General features: G+C 38.6%; 1 protein-coding gene across 1 annotated transcript in view; it reads right to left on the bottom strand.

The window, feature by feature from the left end:
* Positions 1 to 19213, bottom strand: part of p2ry10 (P2Y receptor family member 10) — a 57727-nt gene extending 38514 nt beyond the window's left edge. Inside the window, exon 1 of the mRNA XM_028815940.2 lies at positions 19127 to 19213. The gene's annotated coding sequence lies outside the window, so the exon portion shown is untranslated. The remainder of the gene's footprint in view (positions 1 to 19126) is intronic.
* Between the last annotated feature and the right edge of the window lie 303 nt (positions 19214 to 19516).

Here is a 19516-nt window from a genome sequence, read left to right as displayed (position 1 = left end):
ATGACTCCTGCTGCGTTCAGTCACTTCACGTGAGCCGCTCTCTTGTGTGATGTTGCGATGTCCACGGGTTTATTTAATGTTAGCTAAGACCCGGCAGTTAAAAGTTTCTCGCTACAGCAATTTTAACTCTGTTACAAAGTGATGCAAACTCTCGTTTATACCTCGTGTCTTCTCATTAAACTTGTATCTCGCGAATATGGCATTGCAAACGGCAGCGGGAGCGTTTCTATAAAGTTAATTTAGACTTACGGTTTACACCGTGCTTTTTTATACCTCGTGTCTTATGAAGATGCTTGTATGCGTCACTCACTCGCTTCTTATTGTTTCGCTGCCTTATCAATTGTGTAATGAATGTTTTCTTCAGCGCTCTTTGGGGCTCCTCCTTCTTTTCTACGTACTGAGTTCACAGTCCGTTCACATGATTACGTGGGAGGCGTGATGACGCGACACGCAACTCAGTCTCCTACGGCCATCTTGCTGCCTTCCATTACAGTATATGGACAAAAAAGAGGTTCCAGTTATGACCATTACGCGTATAATTTTGAAATGAAACCTGCCTAACTTTTGTAAGTAAGCTGTAAGGAATGAGCCTGCCAAATTTCAGCCTTCCACCTACACGGGAAGTTGGACAATTAGTGATGAGTGAGTGAATCAGTCAGTGAGGGCTTTGCCTTTTATTATTATAGATAGTCAGTGTGGTGTAGCTGTTAAAGCTTTGAACCCAGGAATACAAATTCTGAGGCTGTTGGTTCAAATCCTGATACTGACACTGTGTGACTATGAACATGTCACTTCACCAACTGGAAAAACAAAAGAAATGTAACCAATTGTAGGCCAAATGTTGTCATTTTGGATAAAGGTGTCAGTGAAATTATAATAATAATATTATTTGGTAACTGGTGACGAGAGTGTGTTGGGTTGGACATGTGCAGAGGAGAATTGTTGGGTATATTGGGAGAAGGATGCTAAGGATGGATCTGCCAGGCAAGAGGAAAAGAGGAAGACATAAGAGGAGGTTTATGGATGTGGTGAGGGAGGACATGCAGGTGATGGGTGTGACAGAGCAAGATGCGGGGGACAGAAAGATATGGAAGAAGATGATCCGCTGTGGTGACTCCAGATGGGAGCAGCCAAGAGAAGAAGAAGATAATTAGATCACTGGAGCTGCTTACCCCTGAACATACTATACACAATTGCCCAGGAGTAAAACATTTTTGCATTAAATCAATTTCTGTTTTTTCCAATGACTGACCCTAACTTTTGTTGATGGTCACTACAAGATAATTTTACTGGAAACTGTATGCTTTTGAATTTGAACGGGTAATCAGTAGGAATAATGTAAACTTTGAGAAAATATAACGTTATCATTATTATATGTTTATGATTTTCATTTGTTTACGTCTTCCCTTCCCTCTAGTATTTCTTTCTGTGTTTTTTGTCAGTTGTATGTGGTCCTCTGATAAAGTCCACAGATGTGGTTTTACTGAATATATGAAAAGAATTTTCGAAACAGCAGATGGGGCGTCCCTAATCATAGTAAGCAGATGTGCTTACTGTGAACGATTTCAGAGTTTGAGAGAGTAGATGTAAATGCAAATTAAGTGGGGTAGGTCATGGGGGACCCCCATAGTTAAGTTTCATAAGATTCAAATGACATTATTTGTTCAGGCATGTCTTAGGTGGACACCATTTCCTCCTCTCTTTCTCTCTCCCTTCCTCTTTTGTGTCTAGCAAAGTAACACCTACTCTTACAGTCATGGCGCCTGAGAGCCTTACTGGAGCTTTATTTAGCACTTGTTAACCACTGAGTTTTTCATCTTCATTGAACTTTGTCCTTCCATTTCATGACTAACTGTACACGCCAGACATAATCATAGCTCTTTTTATCTGTCCAGGACATCACCCCTTCTTCTCTTTCTGTCCTACTATTGGTTAGTAATGCTGTTGGCTTGGCCTCCAATTGCTTCTGCTCTGTCCTTCATTTGCATAAAGCCTGCGCTTTGCTTAGTGCAGAGTATGTACATTAGCATGGTATTAATACATATCAAGAAATGAAAAAAAAAAACAAACTGAAACACCAGTCAGCTAATTTTCTCTTTTTATAGAACAATTCAATCAAACCAGGCAAAGCACTTTTGAGATTTTGGAGTATTTCTCTATTATGGGGAGGTTACCCCTAAATATTGATATATTGAAATGCCCTTTCTTAGCAGATACCTAATGTCCTAGACATATAATCTTGTCTAATTTCAGTTGAAAAGGAAATAGTTGTTTTGTTGATGAGTGAGCAAGTGAGTCAATCAGTCAACTGTGCCTTATACTAATATAACTATAGGAAAAACGTACATATTTACATATAAGTACAATCACTAGCTGTGTCCATTTTTATACTGAGCATTAGAGAGTTTTCAAGTGAAAATGTGAGACATTGAAGCATTCAATTGATACACTGCGACACAGAGTTCAAATTGGAACATTTGGACACTTATAAAATGAATCAAGATAGGAGGTGAGACAGATTTAATCAAGATCGGTTGCATCAAACATCTGTACAGCATAGTAATCGGATGTAGGCAATAGTTTCCTATTATTTCATGAACCAGTTAGTGAGATCGCAGGCGAGATTAGTTTGTTGCCTATGTTTAATCATTGTTAGTTTCAACTGAGGCTCTGCTTAAAAGTATAAGTCCAGCCATTCATTTTCCAACCCACTGAATCCGAACACAGGGTCACGGGGGTCTGCTGGAGCCAATCCCAGCAAACACAGGGCACAAGGCAGGAACCAATCCCAGGCAGGGTGCCAACCTACCGCAGGACACACCCACACACCAAGCACACACTAGGGCCAATTTAGAATCGTCAATCCACCTAACCTGCATGTCTTTGGACTGTGGGAGGAAACCGGAGCACCCGGAGGAAACCCACGCAGACACGGGGAGAACATGCAAACTCCATGCAGGGAGGACCCGGGAAGTGAACCTGGGTCTCCTAACTGCGAGGCATAAAAGTATAAGTGAAATATAATTTTAAATTGGTTAAAAAGAAAGAACACAATACATATTTTAGGTGTCTTCTGGTAGAGTTATTTTGATTTATTCACTTAATTTTATCTACATATACTGTAGAGATACTGCTGCCATTTGTGTGAGAAAACACTAAACATATTATTGCAATGGTTGTAGGCCTTATATATGAAACACTTCATCGTGCAATGAGATCCAAAGTGAGCTGTTAGGTGTATTCAACCACAGCTGTCTGCAATGTAATGTGAAAAGTGCCATGAATTGCTTATGGATGAGCTGGTTGACCAGAGGGACAAGGGCCAAAAGAAGCTGTGTGGAACAGAACTTGGTTTCTCTCTTCATTGTTGTTAGCTAAACTTTGCCTTAATACCTACTTTCGAAATGTTCATTGCAATATGTACCATATATAACATTTACTTACACATGTGTATATCATTAAAAGGAAGTCTGCTATTTATGGCCAAACTGAAATGAACTTTCAGTAACTCACTTGTTTCCGTTATGGTAGGTGAGTTTGTTGATGGCATTTATTGTTGCTTATTTGTTTGGCAAAAGAAGTGGTTTCAATAATTCATGGAGTATTATTACAACGAAGGGTAAAGCTATAAAAAGTTGAAGAATACATTCTAAAGTTCATTTTTATGTGTGTTATTCATTTTATATGTAGTACGTGTCCACTTAACTAGCATCCCATACAGAGCTATCTCCTTTTGGGCAGGGTGAGTGCCTACATCCAGGGAACCTGCAAAGTTGGGTTCAAAAACTGAATAGATGCATAAGCACTTATTTGGTCTGAGTAAATTAGGCAGAATTTTCCAAATCTGTAAAGATGGTTGCAACTTTCTTGTTCCTCTTGTCATACAGTGTGTTGTGTAAAATCGAAAAAGAATAATGAACATTCAGTGCCTCATCACAATAGCCAAACAATACAAATATTACCAGTGTGGCTGTGCAGTACAAAGTTTTTATTAAAACAGTAGTAGGGTGTGGGCTAATAATAATATTAATAATAATTCTTGTAAATATATAGAACACATTCTTGAAAAAATGGGCTAATAGTAATAAATAATAATAAAGTTGAAAGAGGAATCTATTGAGATTGTTGTGTAAGTGCCGGAGTGGAAAAGCAGGCATCCTAGCTAGGCAGGAGGATGATTTCTTGCCCAGATGTGAGGACATAGTGCATGAACAGTGGGACTTGATATTCAACCCAAACAGAACGCCTTATATTCTTCATCCCAGCACGAATAGATGGATAATAAATGGACTGGGTGAACGTGAGTGTCGGCACAACAGGTGGCAGTGTTCCTCCAAGCTGAAAATACCCACAAGGTAGCATGGGATTTGTAGTTTTGAAGGGCGATCATCTCAGGTTCTTTGAGTGCCTACAATGGGTGCTATTGGGACTACACCTCCCTAGTTCGGGAGTCATCTTTATGATTCAGAAGTACTTCCATTATGCGAGGTCGTTGGCTCTGGAAATACTCCCGGGTCTATCACAAAAGGAAGCAGTCTCGCTTGAAGGGTTGAGTCAAAGTCAGAAGGTAGCGGTCAAAACTCAACTGGAGGAGTGGAAGGAGACATTGTGTTAATTGGTGATTGTGGTGTGGACTTTGAAAACTAGAAAAATGAAGGTTTTGTGAATAAAAAACTGTCTTGGTGTAATTGTGATTAATTGATATAACTAATTTATACAACACATTAATAAATTAAGAAAATTCATCCATACAAAACAGCATACATCAACACTCCATAAAGCAGTAGTTCATGTAGACACAAACTACACACCACCTAACCGACATACTACAAGCAACATCACAGAAGGTGTAACAACTGCACAACTTTCAAACAAGCACAGACCCAGAAGCCATTGCATGGCTGACATCCTCATGAACTTGATCAGGATTGTGTGGATCAGATTGCATCAAATAGCTGGCTAAGCTGTGGTGATCTGTTTGGTGAGACAGAGGGTACGCTAGCCATACAAGATCAAGTGATAAACACAAGAAACTACAGAAAATGTAATCTTAAGGATGCTGACATTACAGAATGTACATGCAGATACTACCAAAACAGAAAGAAACACCTGACATCAGGATGTAAACTAATGACACAGACAGACGACATGCAGAGACACAATCTGATGGCAAATATGAGACATCATGAACTGGCACTGCAACACAAACAGGCAGACATATACAAACCAGATTATAACTGTACCTACACCGTACTAGATAATGCCACACATAAACTGTACTGGGACAGAACTATAGTGCACTGCGTTAACATTATACAAAGTTATTGTCTGTTATACCTGCATTTTTATCACTCTTTAATTTAATATTTTCTTTATCAGTATGCTGCTGCTGGAGTATGTGAATTTCCCCTTGGGATTAATAAAGTATCTATCTATCTATCTATCTATCTATCTATCTATCTATCTATCTATCTATCTATCTATCTATCTATCTATCTATCTATCTAGTGACAGACAAAACCATCACAGACCAGATAAACAAAATAAAACAACATAGAGTATTGACATTGCTGTACCAAACACACACAACTTACAAATCATACAGTCAAATAAGTGCACAGAACTGACAAAAGAAATACACTGCACGTCACATACTGAGAAATTCCTTAACATAAATACAATCCTCTTTAATGTACATACATATACACATACAACAGAAAACTGCTCCATGACTTGGCCGAAGTCCAATATAGGCGGTAGCAACTGGACTATCCTACAAAATATTTTGAATAACAATAACAACAATAATATAATCCACTGATACTCATTAAGCAGCAAATATTGCCTCTCAAGTGGATGCAGACTTAGACGGTTAAACTTTGCCTCATGTGTGGACACATTTGCTGTAGCACATTGCTTTATCTTTTTATCAGGCAGGTTTTTTTGCTTTCCCAGACATTGCAAAGACTAATTTATTACCCAGGATAATATGACATTTCATTAAAAACCTGTTTTTCTTTAAGGGAACACATACACCTTTGAAATGTCTCAATCTGACATTATACTGAATAACTTTCTTTGTTCCAGTTTATGTGAACTGGATCTTTTTTGGGGTAACATAACATGATATTCTCAGGGTGGTGCAGTGGTAGCATCCCAAGTCCTCCCTGTGTGGAGTTTTCATGTTCTCCTTGTGTCTGCATGTCCAAAGACATGCGGGTTAGGTGAATTGATGACTCTCAATTGGCCCTGGCTTGTGTTTGGTGTGTGGGTGTGTGTTTGTGTTTGTTCCTGTTCTACTCCCTATGCTGGGATAGGCCCCAGCATCCCTTGTGACCCTGGTAAAATGACATAACTGTTTACTCCAATTCAGAGTCATATACTGAGAACATCAGGTACATCAGGCATCCGTTCATCATAGGGTCTACATCCAAAACCACAGTCATATTGGACATGTTTAGAGTCACTGACATTCTGGGGGATGTTGGCGGAAAATGTAAGCAGGCTCAGGGGAAATTATGCAAACTCTACACAAAGCTTGCATATTGTAATCTTTTTAGTTAACCAATTAAAGATGTCATTTTGCTTGTCTTCTCATTACATCCATAATGGTGAACACAGTAGCACTACAAACTCTACACAAATAATGATGGAGAACAGAATTCGATCCCATGATGCTGATCTGTGCAGTAGCAGCATCACTAATCGCTGCAGTAGGTCAGGTCAGATTGAGACCCTAATCCATGTACTGTATAGCGTTTCTGTGTTAATACCATAAAGGTACTTCACAGGGACTTGATTTTAGGTGATAAAATCATTAACAGGGGAATTTGAACTCAGCAGCTGTTGTTTATCACAACCGCAATTACTTTATTTACAGGAAAACTGGCAGGACTAGTAAAACGGCCAAGGAATGGCATAAAACTCCTGTGTCTGCTACACTATAATTTACTTGATTATTGGCTTATTCACTGCTTGTGTTTATGCAAAGTCAGGCTTAAATAGCAAATAAATAAACTAATAATTGGTGTGAAATTACTTTTTGTTCAGTTTAATAAACTAATAAATAATTCTTTTCATCTCTGCTATATTCTAATTGAGAACAAATTCTTTACATCACAGAATACAATCCTAATTCCTAATGAAATTCTCTTCAGCCACAGAGTCAAGTAACCAAAGTGAACAGAAAATGCGGAGTGCGATTTTGTGCATCTAAGTTTGCATGTGATGTCCAATGAAGAATTTCCTGTTTCTGCACAGTCCCAGGCTAAACTTGTGGTTAGTGGTCAAGACAGTAAAAATGAGCCATAATGAATTAGCTGAAGTGCAATTGTTCACTTGGATATCTGGTGGGGGGGGGGGCACATGAATCCTCATCTATCTCATCTAACTCATCTAACATTTACAATACAAATACAAAATACTGCTCTTAACATTTGAAGCTCTCCACAACCTCACTCCTCACTACCTCACTGATCTCTTACAGACTACAGACTCCTGCTCTCTCACTCAGATCCTCATCTGCAGCTCTACTTTCTGTACCACACATCAAACTCTGTTCTATGGGAGCTCGAGCGTCTCTCATAGTGCTCCTCAAGTCTGGAATTCTCTTCCCTCTCATATTCGTCAGCTTGATTCAATATCACATTACTTATCTTTTCAAACTGGCATACCAATTGTGAATTTTGCATGGTTACTGCCTGTTATCTTTGTTTTTTTTGCTAATTATTGCTTTTTGATTTATCATTCTCTTTGTTTTTATTTTACTAATGTTGTTTAATTTCTTCATTCTAAGGTAACCTTGAGTGCTAAGAAATGAGCCTATTAAATAAAATGTATTATTATTATTATTATCATCATCAGTGTGAAAGTTTACAGATGAAAAACAACACAATATTTGCACTGTTTAGCTTCTGAAGTTGACCTTCATACAGTTTCACATGTAGCATGTTACCGTATGTGCCATTTTTGTACTGATATCATGTAACAGATCTGATATAATTTGGTGGGTTATATAACCTATGAGAGTATGGCAATAGCTTTAAGTTGTTAGTTATCTACATCTTTTTTTGTGCACAAGACAGAGTAGCCCGTTTTGAAATGGAATTTATCTCCCTTGGGTTACATTGGTAATTCCTCCACACCAATGCATACATTTGCTATAATAAATAAGACAAAATGGGTTCCATGAATTCCAAATATAAACTGGTTTGCAACTTACATTGGCAGGCAGAAGTGAACACATAGAGGGAAATAAAAATGTTGACATTGTACTGATAAGCTGATAGGTGGGCTCCTCAGGACCACAGATGGCTCAGCTGCTTGTTAGATCCAGGAGGAGAAGCTGTGAGCCCACACATTGTGTTGTGGCCTGCTGCTTTGGAATACAAAGAGTTGGGGCATGGACAACTCCAGCATTTTTGACACAGGCTATCCAAGGAGAACATTATTCTTTTCCTTTTCCATTTGCAATGATTATGATTTCTTTTTCAGGGATATTAGGAATGACTTCAATTGAAAATGAGTTTTGTTTGTTTTTTAAAACAATATATTTGGACCAGGGTTTCATAGAAGAGGAGGCCACCTAAAGGTAGAGCAGCTCAGCAACTGGATTAGCTGTAAAGAGAACATCAAGGAATGGAATGGTTAAAGGTTCATTTCAGGGTAAGTTTCAACCAATTATGAGTGGGAAAAAGCTGCATCAGGGAAAAATAAATTTTTGTGTGTTATAGTCGTAAGTCAATTCAATTTTAAGGCAGGGGCCAAATACTGATAGTAAACCAGCCATGTTTGTCTGTAAAAAAGTTGCTTAATTCATTTTCTTTCATTTCTGCTATGCCATGGTCTCCTAATTGTTTCCTCTTTCCTTCACCTTGAATCTCGCTGCCTCTTGAGTTTATACAGTGTGCATTGTACAGGATGGCACACATGGGTGGGCGACTCAGTTGGGATGGGGCAAGGTTCCTTTCCTGGATGGGAGGCAAGCCTGTAAGAAGCACAAGAAGAAAGGCAGGGTGATTTCTGCCTTAGCTAGGAAGGTGTCAGAAGATGTCAGTTTGGAACATTGGGTACATAGGCATCCTGGAAGGGTGGGATCAAGGAACAATACCCAGCTGGGAGGCCAGTGTGATAGAAGGGCTTGAAGACACAACTGGTCAGAGCTACATGTTCCCCAAAAATATTAGATGGCAAGCATCTCTGGGTTGTGCTACCAGTATTGACACCCACAAGGCATGCTTGGAGCTGTAGCCCCATTGGGCAGCCTTGTTGGGTTCCATGGGTTTGCTCAGAGGGTGCAGTGGAGATTTGTAATTCGTATTCTGGGGGGAGGAGGGGGGAGTTTTCTTATGCTGAACTCAGAAGTGCTTTAATCAGGCTATGCCCTAGCACTGGAAGTACTCCCTGGTCTAAGATAATGGAAGCCGCTTGTCCTCGTCCAGGCTAGTTAGTGTCAGGAGTAGAGAACACATTGTGGATACACAATGTCTAAGAACCTTGTTGTAAGGTATTTTGGTTAACAAACCTGTTTTATTTGAACCCAGGACTTGTGTAGTTGTAATGGTGTTTGGGGTTTGAGGTGCTACAACTCACCCTACTGGTCACGACATATAAACGGGAATGTTCTTTCACTTAATGCATTCTACCAATCCCAAATGAATTTGATCATCTTCTGTTCTACACCAAAGAAGAAACATTCTCCTTCTTTATATGTAAGTAATTTTCTACATAAAAATTCAGGAAGTAATGTCCTTTAAAAAAAATCATTATATACTCATGACAAATAGAGTTTCTACTAAACACTTATTTTGGTTTTGATGTACTATATTTACAATGATACAGAATGCACATAAACCTCAAAGAAGAGTTTCTAGATAATGTAAGCCTAAGGAACTGTTTACAGTCAACCCCAATCAAGTTCTGAAACGTTTTCTAACTGTATAACCAGTTACACGCACCCACACAACAGCAGAAAGGTCACATCTGCAGGCTCATGCACTGTCAGGTGCATCCTCCCAGCTACTGTATCAGTTATACACAGAGACCTAGAGACACTGTTCGTTAAATTATTTAGAGCAAGCTTAACAAGCTGAAAAGCATGTCATTGTTACATCTCACTGGTGCCAGGAGGATGCCATGCAGACACTTACAGTAGGGGCAATTTAGATTTCACCATTATGCTATGGACTTAGAACTTTACTGAGAAATCATACATGGGCAGGAGGATAATATGAAAACTCCACAAAGAATACATACCACATTGCAAATGTACTATCATCGCAGCTTCATCAAACAGGAACCCTACCGGTTAGGAAACTACTGGTTTTTTACTAAGTTTTTTTTTTTTTAACAAAAGTAGTATTGTTTGCTTTGTTTGTACACAGCTGGAGTAGCACTCGTAATTTCATCGTAATTTTTTTTACAATGACAATAAAGGCTGTCTATTCTAAAATATACCATGTATATAACAGAATCAGCCAAGGGCAGCATATTGTACCAGTATCACTAGGAAACGGGTTCCTAATTTTGGTCCAATCATTATTAATGATGAATTTGAAGTTTCCTCCCAAAGAAAAGAAAATCTTAGACAATGTTTGCAAAAAATAATAACAAGACAGAATCATGAACCACAATAAATATCCAAGAGGTGCAGGTCATTTCATCAAAGAATGTGAACTGGTGATACACAGTGGTAAAATAAAGCTTGACAAAAGTACAAAATACAATATAAACAACTGTGGGAGTTTAAAATACAAATTAAGGTTGCAATAACAAAAACAAATTGTGACAATTCAGCTATTATATTGAACAGAAGACGTTTTACTAAATTCTTGCAAAGATTTCATTTTTGTTCTCAGGGTATTATGACAAATAATAATTTACTAATTTCTGTTATTCAGCACTACGTCCTATGAAGCACACAAAAATACAGTCGCAATCACAAACTTTTTACTTTTCTGTATTTTATAGTAATGTAAGTTGATATCTTGTTGGATTTAGCTTTATGTCAAATGTGTTCTCAGGTTTTCTTTATAAGGAAGACAAAGTTTTGGGGTAAAGTAGCTATGCTCTCTAGTTGTGGTGCTGGAAAATGTTGATGTATTGACTACGTTGATATTTTTATTGTCATCATCACCTTACATGGAACAAAATTTGATTTGACATAAAAGCAGCAATATATCTCTCTATTATATAGAAAAAATCCTGCGACAAGACTTTTCGGAGACAAGATTTTTCAGAAGAGAGATTTTTTCAAGTCCCGCAAGACGAGACTTTTGCCATGAGATTTTTTCAAGTGACACCCTCCTCTCACACATTTTCAAACAAGACCACAGACCTCTCAACTCTCATTCGTATAAGTGCTTTTGTCAGACACACTTCCTGCGGTCACAGCTCTTATACATTGTAACGCTTTCCTCACTTTAAGTTCCCAATTAAAGAAGACGTATTATGACCGAATCTTATTGAAGAATTTCATCACATAGGGTTATCAACATAAAAAATGAGTATACGCGCAATCCTAGCACCGAGAAACGAGGAAGTCAAATGAATTAACTGCAAAAATGTCAGTCGGTTACACATCAAATTGGTTAAATGCGTCCAAAAATGTCGAACAGTTTCACAGCAAATTGGTTAAATTTAATAAAACGGATGGACTCCAAACAAGTTCTGCAAACACCTCAAAGCTGATCAATAGAAAAGAATGCACCTAAGCCAAATTTCAAATGTCAAAGCGATGGATCTTAATACGTGTGTCAGTGGGATATTTCAGCTTTTAATTTTCAATAAATTTCCAAAAACAATTCCTAAAATCCTGTTTTCACTTTTTTATTTTAGGGTGGTATGTATTGCTTGATGTGGGGAAAAACTAAATTTAAATGACTTAAGCATGTTGGCACAGTTCCTCACAGTAAGGAGACCAGGGTTCACATCCTGGGCCCTCCTAGCACGGAGTTTGCATGTTCTCTGTGGGTTTCCTCTGGGCGTCCCTATTATCTTCCCCTGTCCATTGACATTCAGGTTAGGTGAATTGCTGTATGGACTGGTACCCTGCCCAGGGTTTGTTCCTGCCTTGTGCCTTATGCTGTCTGGGATAGGCGCAAGCCCACCCCCTGCAACCCTGGTCTGGATTAAGCACGCTAGAAAATGACACATAAATGTGAAAAAAAGGCAAACACTTTCAGGATCAACTGCATACAAAAAACAGCAGAAAACAATCATTGACAATAAATGTAATATACAGTATATAAATAGATTCACTAGTACATTTGAAGAGTGTGCATATAATAAGAACTCAAAGGAAAGTTCAAATCAGTGCTCAGTATTTACTCAGGAAAGGATGGAGGCCACATCTCTAGGAAAATAAACCATTTTTCAAATAGTTCGGGTTCAGATTTCCCTATATCACTTACGAGATGGTAGAAGGTCACAAAGGAAATGGCCAGGATGTGTTGCATCTCTACTGATGCTGCTAGTTTTCTTCTTCAGTTTGGCTAACAAAGACACTGCCCAAATTCAATCAGCCATTCCCGATGATATGCTGACAACACAATGCAGATCCTTCATATCCGCAGCTATGCAACAGGCACGGGAGAGGATACTAACATATGCAAGTAAGAAATCAACTTAAAAACCAATAAAGCAGCTGCAATATGTTCACATAGGTTGTCTCTAGGAATTACATTAGATTATATAAACTTTACTAATGCCATGAGGAAATTCAGATGCATTATGCTGCATAAATATAAAAAGCAAGCAATGCTGGATTTCCTCCCAAAACACTAAAGACGCACAGGTTGTGCTGACTAGTGACTCCATATTGGCCTAGTGTGTATGACACTACTTTGCAATGCATGTGTACTCTATCAAGGCCTTAATGCTGTCAGGTGCCAGGATAAACTCTGACTTTAAGTGGCTCTAAATGGGTTAGAGATGGATGCAAGCTCAACAACAAAGGTAGAGACCTAATATCAGAGTCATCCTATATACTGCCCAATAATAACAGTTGTGATCCTTTTCATAATGTCAGGAAAGTGAAAGGAGTTGGTGAACGTGATAGTGAAGGGGAACATTGTTGACCAAAGTATGAGCTGAAAATCCCCAACAAATGGTACAACACAGGTTTAGGAATTCACAGAACATTTCTTCATCATTTGTATTTAAGTACCAGCAAATGAATGAACATTCTGTTTTGTTTTGATAGAAATTCAAATGTAAGCAATTGAAACAAAGGAACCAATCTAATTTCACGGATTCAACAGAGTGACTTAAAAATGTGAAAAAGTCTAAAAAATTAATTGAGCTGTAAGAAGATGTAAGCAATGCTGATATGATCTATGTTGACTTACAGAATCTTTGATAAGACATTTGATGATCAACTGCTGTAGTTGTTGTAAAAGCTAAAGGGATTCAGGAGATAATAGAGAAGTCACAAGTGGATCTCCATGCATTTCAGTGTTGGGATTCCTCTCTTTTGTATGCTATATTATTTGATATTGATGTACTAATCAAATGCATTTTATTTTATACTAGCTACGGCACCTGTTGAAGATACAGTAGGTAACAGAAAAATTAAAAAATGTTTGTTATCTCCTGCCCTATGTTTACCTTCAGTACCTTTCCTCAGTATATGCACGTGTGAACTGATACTTCCTCTCTCAAGCATGTTCCCGTAAAGCCTGCTTCTCAGACTCTGTTGTTATTTTCAAGGCACCTTTCACAACTCCTGTCTGGTTTTATACTTGACATCTTTGTAGGCTACTTTCTCAGTATGCCTCAAATCCCTTTACTCCTTCTCGTGCGTCTCACACTTTCACTTCCTCTTTCTTCACATCACCAAAGCTAAACTGACCAATCACTCCAAAGGAAAACTGACCAATCAGATTGCTCAGAGGGACTGGACACATAGACCTTAGTGCTTTATCATGTAGTTGATAGAGCCATCGTCAGATGACAACATAAAAAGAAGTGTTTCAAAACACTATGCAATTTCAAGATAATTTAAATTCACAGTGAAATAAACACATGAGAAGTGCCTGCAAAAATTCAACCAAAGCCTCGCTTAAAAATTAAAATAAAAAGATGGCTTTGCGAGTCTAAAATGCAAAACAGTAAAGGCAGTTTGAATATTAACAGTGACTGAACCTTGAGGACACACCTTGGCACAGAGTTTCAGAGAACTGGAGCTGCAAAGCTAAATGAAAGTTCATTTTGAGTTGAATAACAAGGTTTTGGAATTCTGACAAGAGCAGAGTCAGAACGTCTCAGGTGTCTGACAAGTTGATACAGGGAAAGCAAAACAGACAGGGAGTCTGCAGTGTGAGAATTCAGAGCAGATTCTGGAGACAACTCAGAATATATAAGCCATTTAACAGATGATGTGCATTTGGCCTGAATGGGCGTGGTGGCACCAATATTTTGAACTTTTTGCAATACTCCATGCAGTAATGTCATCAAAATGACAACAGAAATAAATACACGGATGAGTATTGTTACGTTAGGATAGGTAAGGTGGAGTCACAATGTCTGGAAGGTGAAAGAAACAAGTTCTGAACATGGGTGTGTTGTGACAGTCAGAGAGCTATGAGTGTTGCTGAGTGTCATTACAAGGCTGCCGACTGAACATACTGTACAGTATGTTTGAACGAGAAATGGCGAAGCTTCTGACCTCAAGAAAAAAAGAATCAGTGTTGTTAATGCACAAGTGCATGACATCTTTGAAATAAGCAGTCAGCTTATCTATGACCTTTATACATCTAACTGTGGTCTTTGTGTGGAGCTGGAAATCAGCATCATACCAGCATGTGGATCTGATTTATTATATCCAGCATGTGGATTTGATCTATTAGCTTATATTTAAGACTCAGAGAAATCATAATAAATACCCATGGACAGGGCTCATTTCCAGTCTGCTATGTAACCAACAAACTTGTATTTACAGTACTTAAATGTACATTTTTATTGACAGGATTGAGAAATATTAGAAACAGTGCATATTTGCAATAAATGGACTCAAGTGTATCAAGTGCAATTAAATACACCAATATGCTTCTGTGGCATGTAACAAGTTGTGTTGAGTACAAGAAGACATCCTTAAGATATATAATGTACTTATGAGCAATAAGTGAATACCATAGATCTTGAGGAAGCCCTAGAAAACAGTTTCTACTTCCAGGACTATGGGTGATGTGCTATAAGATGCAAGGAAAAGTTGGACAAACTGAGTCATTTCAACTAAATCCAGTAAAAAATCAATGATATGGAAAATCTCTAAAAGTGTTTGGAAAACTTTAGTCTCTTATTACAATGTACTTATCTTGTAATTACTTAGTAATCTCCAGTGTAACTAAACTTTAATACAGTGTGCTTTGTGAAATGGTAAATACACAATGAGATATGGAACAAGAATCAGAACTAATAAATTACCCATACTGCTACACAAATTTCACGCTAAGAACATGGTGATGATGTTCAGTTACACTGGCAATTACTGAGAAATTACGGTTTAAGTACATTGTGATAATAAGACACACAATGCGAAGTGTTGCTAATTATTTAATAAGGCATAGCAAAGGGCACAAATGGAAGCTGGTTTAGGCAAGAAACTGAATTACACAAACTTTATTTGTTCACGCAGAATAAGTTAACTAACTGTCAATGTAAAAGTTGAAAGCAGAACTTTGGAACTTGCAGATCTCAACTCAATTTTATTTTAAACACGTCACTATAAATAGGTACTGTGAGGGTATGATGGATTCTGCTCTTGTGAAAGCTTATGACTGGGATAATGATTTTGCAATAATTGCAAACAGGGCACAAGCACTGAAAAAAATGGGAGATTCATTTATCTAATAAAACATACACAAGCAGGGCTGAAATCATGGAGAAATCAATGAACAAAAACATACCTAAAAAGAAGTTTGCTCCCTCTGTGGTCTTTACTAAGCAGGTTTGAAACCATTACTGTGTGGTCGGATGGCTCAGCCACTTTCTCACCTGTCATTCGCCTTTCATTTTCTCTCCTTCACCCCACTTTCTTCTTTATCCAGCCAATGCACTTTCACTCCAAACACACCACCCATCACCAGGCTAGCAGTCCTTGCCTTCCACTTGCCGTCTCACTCCCAACATAACTTTCCTCCTTGCACAGAGGTTTTACGTTTGTTTGTTGTCCTTCATCTTCTTGGTCAAAGTAGGGAATCTTTAATTACCCCTGGAAAAACAGTTTTGGCATATGTACAATTTACGTTTCCACCTTTCATTTTCATTTATTCATTTTGTGTTTTGTTTTTTTGAATGCCGCCATGTTGTATGTTTCTTTATAGTTGAGGCCATATTGTTTACAGTGGTATGGGCAATTATACCATGTGAGGCCAATTCCTGTTTAAAATGGTGGCATGCTACATGTTGTTGGTAGCATCCAAAGTTCTGGATTCTACTAAAAAAAGTTAGCTGCTCAAAAGACCTTTACTATGGAGTCCCAAAAGGGACATGAGCAACAGCAAAAAAAAAAAAGAAGTTATTTCTAATGCATAAGTGAAACTATCTTGTGCATACACACACAATAGTGTTCCTGGGATACCTTTAAGATCTCTGTATATTTCCAGTAGACCTGTTCTGCTTCCACAACTTTAACTGTTTTATTGTGTAGCCTATCAGACAGTTGACATAAAATTCGTAGACCTATAATTTAAGCTGGATCTTTCCCGTAAAGGCATCATATGTATGCTTGCAGCCAAACATCTGTACTTTATTTTCAAAAATCATTTGAAACAAATTCTAGAGGCTTGTTTTGTCAAAAGGGTTATGGCGACATTGAAGACATGCATACAAAAAAGATCTTGTGAGGGTGAAGATTCTGAACATTTTTGCTCATGTTCTTTTAGGGCCACCGTACTTGTCAGATTTCAGATTTCAGCATATTTTTTAACTCTGATTTTTAGTGACTCATGATATTTGTGCCAAAAAATGGCAAATAGGCCAGAAAGCCAAAGATAGTACTCAACTTAGAGAATATGCACCTATGCTTCGATAAAGAAATCGACATTTAGTAAGAGATCTTGCTCATATTGCTTTACTGAGGGCTGGAGAATGAAAAAGTACCAGACATCCTTAGAACGAGGTCTAGGCAGGAGTCCTTAGAGCCAAAGAAGGCACACAACTGTAGCATGATTAAAGTACAGTAGTCTCAGGTTAAAGGTGGAAAAAGTCTGGAATCAGGAAGATAATTTAGGACACAGTTTTGAGGTTAAAAAAATAGACAAAGAGAAAGAAGGTTAAGTCGAGAGGGTGAAAGAGGAGAGACGTGGTGGTAGTGGAGAAATGGGAAAGGGGGTTGAGCCACCAAACTTGTATATCTGGGACCACTTGAGCAGAAAGGTTCTGTTTGCCTTTTGGAGTATTCTTTGGACTTTTTGCTCTCTCTGTCCATCTCTCCCATGTGCATTTGGCCTTTCTCAGCATCGGTCAGATATCTGATTGGGATTGAGTTTAGGGAATTTTTTCCTTATTTTGTGCAATTTTTGCTTTTATTTTACTACATTCTTTTTGTTGCATATTTCAGCCCCTTGAGCATTGGAAAGGTGCTATATAAATAAAATGTATTATTATTATTGTGACCTCATATTAAAATGGATGATGTTGTTCTCAGCATTATTCTGGATATAGAATTATTCCATGAGGGTGTCCTTTTCTTTTCACTGGTGTAGTCAGTAGAATATCAGACGTATCCAGCTGACATGGATTTCTCCACATTTAAGCATACAATGTAAAAAAAAATTACAAAACATTCACCAGTGGGAAAATATAAAGAGGAAGCAGAAAAAGTAGTGTATGTGTCACTAAACTTTGTAGCTCCTTTAAATGCAGATCTGTGCAGTAGTTGCATTAAATTATTAGGCTTATTATGTTCAAAAACATTACATATTCAGAACTGCGAATATCCTCAAAGGACTAAAAAATACCCGTCTCTTGATCCCACCTTTCAAAATCATGGGAAGCTAGGAACTGCCCTGGCAGAATGAGGTGCAAGGCAGGAACTGACCCTGGAAGGGTAATTCTGTTAGAGAGCACACCTACATTGGTCAAGATTAAGTGTCTGCAATTAAACTAGCATGCGTGTTTTTGGAACCAGATTACCTAAAGAAAAAAGGTGTGCAAACTCCAATAGGATGTGCAAATGTTACACACGACGGCCAGAATAGGAAGTAAAGCCACGTTCATTGAATTGTGATGCAGCACAACTACAGTAGCTACGTCACTAGACTGTTAACTTCAATGACCCCTCCGTTCATCCATCCATTTACTGTGGCCTGGTTTCTACACATCAAGGCCAGGGGAAGGTCCATCTAGTTTCTGTTATGTCATTGCTGACCATCCTGCTGGGAAATGTTAACTCTAAGAAAGCACAATTATTGCAGGAGCTTGTTTTCCTCATGAGAAAGAAAAATAAACCTACTGAATAATATTTTTTACACTTAAAGCTTGGTGAGTTCCCATTTCCATTTTCCAACCCGCTGAATCCGAACACAGGGTGTGCTGGAGCCAATCCCAGCCAACACAGGGCACAAGGCAGGAACCAATCCCGGGCAGGGTGCCAACCCACCGCAGGACACACACAAACACACCCACACACCAAGCACACACTAGGGCCAATTTAGAATCGCCAATCCACCTAACCAGCATGTCTTTGGACTGTGGGAGGAAACCAGAGCGCCCGGAGGAAACCCACGCAGACACGGGGAGAACATGCAAACTCCACGCAGGGAGGACCCGGGAAGCAAACCCGGGTTCCCAGGTCTCCCAACTGCGAGGCAGCAGCACTACCCACTGCGCCACCGTGCCGCCCTGGTGAGTTCCCTTTAGCAACAAATCCATGAAGTGCATTTACTAAAACCAAATGGATTCCCCTTGTTATGCTGGTTTCTATTACTGCTCTGCTGCTGCTTCTAAACTGTAGCACATTACAACAGATACAACAGCGCTTATTATATCTTTCAAAGTCTCATCACCTGCACGGTGTGGTTTTGCAGCACACAGTTTAGCATTTTTTTCAACCACCCTTGGTGAATCATGTTGTCCTAGTTGCCAGTCTCTTACCAAAAAAACAAAACCAATACAGACAACGTACCTTGAAATGTGAGCAAGCCTGGTAACCACATGCTTCACCATACGTTTTTCCCCATTAGAGCTTGCTGTTTACAGTGTGCACATTCAAATGAGTGCTGCCTTCAGCCCGGCAACTCCCTTTTTATTACTTCCCTATTATTTGCCCAATAGCATTGTCAGGCTAGATGTCTGAGTGAAAGGAGGCTGCTGTTCTAGCAGTAAGAAAGAAGCATGAGAGTTCCTTGAATCATACTTTGAAGGAAAGTCTTCATAACTGAGATACTGAGCACATGACCTAGAAATTCACACTGTAGTTTATTTAGTGACTCTGAAAAAAGAAAGAACACAGTCAAAGAGATAAGCTTACATCCTGCATCACAAATGTATAAGCCCATCCATCCATTTTCCAACC

This window comes from Erpetoichthys calabaricus, chromosome 12 (assembly GCF_900747795.2).
Source record: "Erpetoichthys calabaricus chromosome 12, fErpCal1.3, whole genome shotgun sequence".
Lineage (NCBI taxonomy): Eukaryota > Metazoa > Chordata > Cladistia > Polypteriformes > Polypteridae > Erpetoichthys > Erpetoichthys calabaricus.
The sequence above is the reverse complement of the archived record's forward strand: the minus strand, read 5'-3'. Positions and strand labels throughout refer to the sequence as shown.